The sequence below is a fragment of the Tamandua tetradactyla genome, chromosome 14 (genome assembly GCF_023851605.1).
Source record: "Tamandua tetradactyla isolate mTamTet1 chromosome 14, mTamTet1.pri, whole genome shotgun sequence".
Classification (NCBI taxonomy): domain Eukaryota; kingdom Metazoa; phylum Chordata; class Mammalia; order Pilosa; family Myrmecophagidae; genus Tamandua; species Tamandua tetradactyla.
This window is the reverse complement of record NC_135340.1, coordinates 35,192,397-35,201,006: the sequence shown is the minus strand read 5'-3', so window position 1 is coordinate 35,201,006 and position 8,610 is coordinate 35,192,397. Positions and strand designations below refer to the sequence as shown.

The following is an 8,610-nucleotide window of genomic DNA, read 5'->3' as shown; positions in this document are numbered from 1 at the left end:
ATACCTCTTAAAAGAGAGAGAGAAAATAAAATAGAATAGAATAGAATTCCTTTCCAGAGCCAGTGCTCAGCCCCCAAGGTTCACCATTCAAGAGCTGGGGTTGGTATCCAGCACTACACAAGGCCACAACTCTTTGCCAGTATTCTGAGCTAGGCTGACTCCAAAAGCCTCTGTTGTTTTTTTTGTTTGTTTGTTTTTTGTTTGTTTGTTTCTATATCAGCCCCTTCTTCTCTGCGTGGAGAGAAAGACCTCAGGGTTATTTTCTGTTTTTCTCTGGGTTTATCTGTGCTCAGAACATGTATTTAGCAGTCCAAATTTTTTTAATTAAAACAAGAACTGGCACTTGGTTGAGCTACAGTCCCTTGCTTCTAATAGTGTCTGCTTCTTTTTCCCATTAGGAAGTGTATCCAGCTACCTGCCATGGCAGTGGGGTAGAGGTGCCAGCCTCTGCAGGTTGGAAGACTTATTTACAGTTCTGTGCTGTGATCGCAGCCCTTCCACCCATTCCAGACTGCTGTATAATATGTGTCCAATTGTAGATGTCTCTGTAACAGTTATTCCAGACAGTTCTTTCTTTCTCTCTCTCTTTCTTTCTCTCTTTCTTTCTTTCTTTCTTTCTACATGAGCAGGCACCAGGAACCGAACCCTTATCTCCAGCATGGCAGGTGAGAACTCTGCCACTGATCCACCATGGTCTACCCAGTTCCTGGCTATTTTCTAGCTGCTCTGGAGGACTAACTAAATTCCACACCTTCTTATGCCACTATCTTCCCAAGCCTATTCCCTTTATCTTTTAGAACATAAATTGTATAGAAAAATAAAGGCAAAGGGAGAGCTTCTAAGTTAAATTTTTTTAACTTTTTTTATTAATTAAAAAATTAACAAACAAAACATTAAGAGATCATTCCATTCTACATATACAATCGGTAATTCTTAATATCATCACATAGTTGCATATCATCATTTCTTAGAACATTTGCATCAATTTAGAAAAAGAAATAAAAAGACAACAGAAAAAGAAAACGATAACAGAGAAAAAAAGATTATACATACCATACTCCTTACCCCTCGCTTTCATTTACCACTAGCATTTCAAACTAAATTTATTTTAACATTTGTTCCCCCTATTATTTATTTTTATTCCATATGTTCTACTCTTCTGCTGATATTAAGTTAAATTTTTAAGTTAATTTTCAAGTCAAAAATTTTTCCCTTGGAAATTTTATAGAATAGATACTCGTAAGTGGAACCATTCTCCTTTAGAATAGTTTAGAATTTTTTTTTTAAAAAAAAGAGAAGAAAAATAACAATATAATGCAATTTCTTAAGCATTATACCACTAGGTTCTTTAAGAATACTAGCAAAATTCTTGATTAGCACACCACCAGGATTGAGGGGGTACTTCTCAGCTGTTGCAGGCAAACAAAAATCAGTGGGCCACCTTGGGTAAGGAGACTTTTAGCTGGCAGTAATGGTATGATTAAGTTGTGTAGTGGGCAAGGAGATGGCCCACATAGTTAAGAGACTGATTACATTCAAGGCGATTGAGAAAATAAGTACATATGTCAAGGATAATAGGAGTCATTTTCTCACTGTTTTAGAAGAGAGACACAATTATAGAAAGGGGGAGACTTGAATAAAACACAATTTTTGGTTTAAATGGGAAGAATCAGAGTAAACTCATGAGAGGAAGAGAAATCTCTACCTTTTAGTTGAATGTTAACTAATAAATGGACGAGGAGTGATTGAATTAGAAAATCATTATTTGATGATCTTGATAGTATTAATGAATTCAGTCTTTTTTTTTCTCAGAAGCACATTTCTTTTTATTAAAATTACAGATGTAGAACAACTGATTATCTATCATTTCCACTTTCTTTGGTCAAAATGTCTCCTTTCTGAGTCTCCTGAGTTTGTCTATATTCATCCTCTTCCTTTTTGCTCAAAGGACGGAGAACACACATTGTAACATTTCCTCCTTTAATAGCCTGTGGTCTAGATGAGAAGGTAGCCATTCCAGGCATAGTCTGGAGGATCTGATTAAATATCTCTTCCATTTTATTTTCTGGCTCTTCTACTTTCTTCCCTTTCTTTATAGTAATTTGAACTCGAAATTTTTTCTCAATCCATTTCTGAACCTGTTTACTCTTAGTGTCCAAATCATGTTGTCCAATATTTGAAGAAAAAGTTAGTTCCTTTATCTGGGTCGGTCCAGTTTTGGGTTTAGCTTTTTCCTCCTCTCTGAGCCTGAGCCGTTCTTCGTGAATCTGGATTCCTGTCATGAGCTGGTACTCTGGAGGCTCGGAGTTGCTGTTCCTTTTAACAAGTCTCAGGTCTGGCTTGTCCAGGAGCTTAGTCACATCCGCACGGTGCATGCTGCCCATATCATTGCCCTGTTCATCTAGTACGCGGATAATTCGCTCATGAATTTTTCTTCCAACGTTACTAAAAGTTGTCTCACTATTTCTTTTCTTTTTTCTTTCCTCCTGGCTGTCTTCAACAGTACTAAAAGCTTTCACATGGATTATGTAGGGGAGTCTGGGGGCGGAAGCAACAATGGATAACTGTGCTGGTGCTGTCTTTTGCATGATGTGTTTACCAAAACATCTTCCAAGGCAGTTAGCTTCAGTTTTTAACGTCTGCAGAATTACCCTCTTCAGAAAAAGTGCGGCCATGCTTTTCAGGAAGAACAGCAATCATTCCCATTTGAGGAGGCACTCTTCTTTAGAGAGTGGCAGCGCCTCTCCACCTTTACGCGGCCCCCTAGGTCAAAGGCCAGCATCTCCAGAGAGGCCCGTGGAATTCAGCTCTTCCCCTAGGACTGGGAACGACAGGTCTCCTAGCGCCCGGTGCGCTTTCACCCTCCAAGCTAAGTCAGATCTGCCACCCAATTTGTTTGTTGAGCACTTATGCTCAACGTTACATGCTTCCGCCGGGCAGTAACCTTTCCCTTATGGCACCTATCACCATGACAACTTTGTGGTTATTTTGCTACGATTTCTCGCCTTCACTAGACCGCAAGCTCTACCACGCAGGGAACAAATTCGACTTATTCATTACTGTACTGCGTTTGGGATTGTGTTGTTGCTTTTCCAGCTCCTCCACCCTCAGTGCTTTTCTGAGACTGAGGCCTTCATAACAAGTACTGGGAACTGCCGCTTCTCAGAAAACTTATTTTACGTCTCTCAGGTGGCGTCTGATGGTCGGGGTCCACTACATGATACGTGGGGCTCCGCGACTGAGCAGCGGCTCCCGCCCCTAGATGTAGGACCCGGCACCCCGCGGCCGCACGCACCTCCTAGCAGGTGTTCCCGCCCATCTCCATGAATTCAGTCTTAATGCTAAAACCAGTAGGTGAAAATGTGATATTATAGTTTAAAATTTTCTTAATGCATAATGTTGAAGTATTTCCATTTCTATAAAATTCTAGAAAATGCTGAAGAACTGATAGTGACATAAAGCATATAAAGGGCTGCTTAAGGAGAAAGTTGGGGATTCAACCTGGAAATAAGGTGGGATGAACTGAATTACAAAGGGGTAAAGGAAACTCAGAGGGTGGTGGATATGTTCATTATCTTAATTGTGATGTTGGCTTCACAGATGTATACATATGTCAAAATTAATCAAATTATACATTTTAAATATGTGCAGTGTATTGCATATCAATTACACCTCAACAATGCATTTTTTGAAACTAGTATTTGTCATCATTTCTAGTAGATAGGTGGTAGGAAGGACTGAGGTAGTCCTTGAAACTAAAACTTTCAATCCTCATTCTTCACAGCAAGGAAAATACTGTGCTTTCACTCTGGTGTTTTAGGAAAACTCCCATTCACTGTAAGGTCCGAGCTTACCCTGGGACATTGAACATTTGAAAAATGTGCTCTAGTTTTCCTGTGCTCAGACTAAACGGAGGCTCTATTCCAAAGAAGCAGTTTCAGGGACACCTTCTCCAGACCACAAAGATAAATGAGATGGGTCTTGCTAATTACCTTATGAAGTTTGATTACTTTGACCTTACTTGAAGTTTGAAGATGGTTGTGGGCACAATCCTGTTTAAATCCAAATTATCTAATAAAGACAAAAAAGTAGAAGAGTAGAGTAAAAGAAAAAATTAAGTGAACTAAAAGCTCAATTTGACATTTTTATCAAGAAAGTACACTTTCTAGACAAGATACTGAGTCATACCTCATGCTGAAATGACATGAAAAGGAGCCTCCAGAGGTATCTTAATAATCATATCCATGTAGTTACTGAATTTTTTCTTAAATACTCTACTCAAGAGAGATGTGTCCTCTGGACAAGATGTGATAAGAGATTTGATGGATTAAAAAAGCAGTATTTTACCTTCTCCTGGTGCTTTAGGTAAGAATATAAAAACTCAATCACCCTTGCACAGGATGAGCAGGGACGAATTGGAAGACAGTTTCCTTCGACTTTATGAAGAACACATTTTGATGAAAGCGTTTTCTTGGAAGTTACAGGATGAGATCAAAAGGTACCTGAAGTTCTCTGTAAGTCTTTAAAAGCTATGTCTACACCATGCCTACAACATACTAAACAAAGGGGAATTCATTTTGCTGAGACAGCTGCATCAGAAAGTGATTTCAATTTCCAGGATATTTGGCTCCAAACATAATTTTTGAAGAAATATTGCTTTATTCTGTTTTCTTGCTAAACATATCAGTAGACTGGCATGAGTTTTAAGGCATCAGGACGCTGGATAATACTAGTTCAACCCACAGAGCAGAAGACTCAATCAGGTTGAATCCCTTCTTCAATTCAGTTCCTGCCCTGGTCACAAAGGAAGGGAAGGAGTTAGGGGGAATAGTCAAAATCTCCAAGCTAAAAAAGACTACAGGGGCCAGTAAGAGAAGGGGTCTTACTTTAGAACAAACCAAAAATCATATTGAACAGTTATTATTTGCAGGAATATTATAAGTACTTTATATGTATTAACTAATTTAATATTATAAATACTACTGACTCATTTATTACAATGAATGTGCTATTATTATGAGAAAAGGAGGTACAGAGAGATTAAATAACCTGCCCAAGGTCACAGCTGGTGAAAACTTAATTATAAAATGTACTATAGACAATGATCTTAGGGCATTGGCTTTCAAAGGGCCACCTGCATGGGAATCACCTGGTGGGCTTGTTAATAATTCACTGACTCCACCAGAGACCTGCTGAAACTGGATCTCTGGAGTAGGGAAATGGTGCCTTAAGTGGGGGGGAAGGAGGGAAGGAGTCTTGGAGAAGCATGGGAGGTGTGTGTGTGTGTGTGTGTGTGTGTGTGTGTGTAGGAATTGGAGGTGGGGGGTGGTAGAAAATAAACAGATGTGAAGAATGGGAGTTCTGAAAGCCTGGGGTCTATTTTTAAAAACATTGCTGTCGGGCGGGCCACAGTGGCTCAGCAGGTAAGAGTGCTTGCCTGCCATGCCCAAGGACCCGGGTTTGATTCCTGGTGCCTGCCCATGTAAAAAACAACAAAAAAAAAACATTGCTGTCATTGCCTTCTAACCAAAGATCACCAGGAACGTACTGGCAGCTGAGCAAGCTGTCTCAATAAGAAAATGTTGGAAAGAACCTATTTATAGGATTGGGGCTTTAGTTGGTTGATTTGGGGGAGGGTCCAAGGAAATAGGGATTTGTTCCAGATTTGGTGCTATCAGAATGCAAGAACAATTCTATGATTGGATACTTCAATAAATCTTGGGAGGATAAACTAGAGTGAAGCTCAAGCTTTAATTGCTTGAGAAGTAGTATCATTCATATTAGCCAGGAGAGAATGATATTTCAATATTTTCTGGGTGGCATGGTGACCTTGTTTTTGTCTGTGCTTAAAATTATGAAGTACCCTTGCTTTGCTCCACTCTATCATTTTCTCAGAGTGATTTTGTGTGATGGTTCTGTGAGATGGTTTATGTTCAATAGGAGAATAACATGGCCTGACAGAGAGTAGCAGGCCAACCTCTAACAACAGATGACTAGCTGTGTCAGACCAGTTCTCCAACGTCAACCAGCTCAAGCAACTGTCCCAACAGGGTCAGAAGGAGCAATGGGAGATTGAGAAAAAAACACAACACAGAGTTAAGAGAAAGTGGGAGCTAGGTGGTTCATTGCCTGACTGAACACAATGACCACAAGAAGCCAGCACAAGTTTATTTTATACTGCTTAACAATAGAGTTCTAGCTAAGGCCGTGCCATGCATGAGAATGTGCTTGACGTAATGAATAAGGATACAGAACTTTCTTGAGAACAGAGTGAACATTAATTAGTCTGCTCCAAGTCGCAGAGACAGAACTTTCCCACAGTAAGGCCGGATTAGATAAGGTGTAGTCCAGGCTAGACCTCATTCCACAGGAGACCAAGGACCGTGCCTCCAAGGTTATTCTGACATGGCTTTGCCAGCAGTCAGAGTACAGCTTCATGAAAAACCTGACCTGGGCCCCAACAAAAGGCAGACCAGGAGTAGTTCAGAGTTTCACTTAGAATCTATAAGATTTTTGTTTCCACTGTAGATTGTACATAGCATATTCCAGAACTGGTGATTCTTTTACACCGTTAAGCACTTGAGAAGACGGTTAAGTTTGCATGAGCCAAAAAAAAGAACTAAAAAATCTTGCTTCTTGGTTGATAACCAAAGAGTACTTGAAATCGTGGATACAAAAGTAAATGTATACAATTTAACAATAAATACACACATAAGTACATTGAGGGAATGTTTCCACGCTTTTTACTGAGACATGTGATCACTGCAATAGATGAACAAACAGTACCTTACGAGGTCCCTGCCCTCAAGAAGTTACAGCGCACTGGGGTCAGAAAAAGTTTTCGTTTTTTTTTTAAACAGTGTAAATAATGGGCCACAGTAGATAGATTCATATGCAGGTCGATTCATGATTAATTACCACCAAATAAATGCAGGATAATAATCACTATCATAAGAGAAGTCACGTGCCATGGCTCTATTTTTGCCCATAGGATGAGGACGACCTTGCTCCGGGGGACAGCTGCAGGCCGGAACCTGCGGGCTCAGGCGGCGGCTGCACAGCTCCGGGAGTCGGCCTGGCGGCGGCGGAAGCCAGAATGGCGGCGGCATCCCCAGATGCCCCAGCGCCCGGCAGCGCAGCGGCCGCCGCGGCAGGTGCCCCACATCTGCCCGCCTGCTCCCCGCCTCGCCCAGCCTCGCGTCCAAGTGGGACGCAGACAGCTCCACACTGCGGGTGCGCCGGTGTCCGAGAAACATAAGAGTGGTAAGGCTGGGGTCCTTGTCCTAACAGGGAAGATTCATTTGCCTGTCACATTTTTCCTCTCTACCTTAGTGCTCCCACCTTCCCGTTTTGTTCACTTGTTCTCACTACCCTCCTCCCTGTTTGAGTCAGGAAAACTAAAAACGTTTTTCCTGAATGGAATATCAGATACAAAATTCTCAGCTCACCATGGAGCACTTCTGAGGGAAGAATCAGACAACCCGAAACAGGGACTTCGCTCATCTGGGAACCAGACGCGGAAAGAACGTTTAGGTTCAGGGTTGAGCGGAGGTGATGTCAAGTCAGGTCCTTCCACGGCAAGCCTGGGCCATGCAACGGCCAGAGTCAGAAATTCCAGAAGACTCTAAAGCTGCGGTTCTTAACCTTTTTGGAGAGTGGACTCCTTTAAACCATGATCAAAGTCAAGGGCCCTCTCTCCGCAAAATAGGCATGAATCCTTTCAAAACTTTGGACAAGATTTCGTTTGTTCAGAGATTCCCAAAGCCCATCCTCAAAGTCCAGGCTTAGAATTTAGAAACCAGACTGTAAGTGATTGCCTGTAAGTTGCGGTTTCTCCTCTACATGTATTCCAAGTGGCTAAGAGTATGAGAGCTTGCTTTCTCTGTTGAAATTCAATGTTGGATCCATGTAAAGACACCCTATTCCCATTGACCGAAGTCAGAGATAAGAGAAACTCAACACACAGCATTTTATTTGAATCTGCCTATTTTATTAAAAAGTACTCACTTTTTTTTGTTAATGTAGTCCTATACATTCTGCCTCCTACTTCAGTCAACCAAACATTTGTAAAAACAGCTATAAGTGGAAAATTAGATGAGTCTAAGTTACAGTTCTGATTAACAGTTCAGGATTACTGGGCACCTATTATGTACCAGGCACTAGAGATAAAGATGAATTAGGGTTAGGTAACCAGTCTCTACACTAGACAAGCTTGCACCTTTCTTCTCTTTTTTTCCCCATTTATACTCACTTAAGAGTCTGTAATCCAGACTTTAATGGGTGTCGTCGGTAGTGGAAGATTCTTCAACCAATCATTATGTCAACCAACACAGATGTTTCTCTATCTTCATATGATGAAGATCAGGGATCTAAACTTATCCGAAAAGCTAGAGAGGCACCATTTGTCCCTATTGGCATGGCAGGTTTTGCAGCAATTGTTGCATATGGATTATACAAACTGAAGAGCAGGGGAAATACTGAAATGTCTGTTCACCTGATTCACATGCGTGTTGCAGCCCAAGGCTTTGTTGTGGGAGCAGTGACTCTTGGTATGGGCTATTCCATGTACAAAGAATACTGGGCAAAACCTTAACTTTTGAAGTAGAGATG

At 41.1% G+C, this 8,610-nt stretch overlaps 2 pseudogenes; one reads left to right on the top strand and one right to left on the bottom strand.

Annotated features, from left to right (window-relative positions):
- Positions 1-1,812: 1,812 nt before the first annotated feature.
- Positions 1,813-3,050, bottom strand: LOC143654909 (translation initiation factor IF-3, mitochondrial pseudogene; annotated as a pseudogene).
- A 5,234-nt stretch (positions 3,051-8,284) lies between these two features.
- LOC143655806 (HIG1 domain family member 1A, mitochondrial pseudogene) lies at positions 8,285-8,593 on the top strand (annotated as a pseudogene).
- The last annotated feature ends 17 nt before the right edge of the window (positions 8,594-8,610 follow it).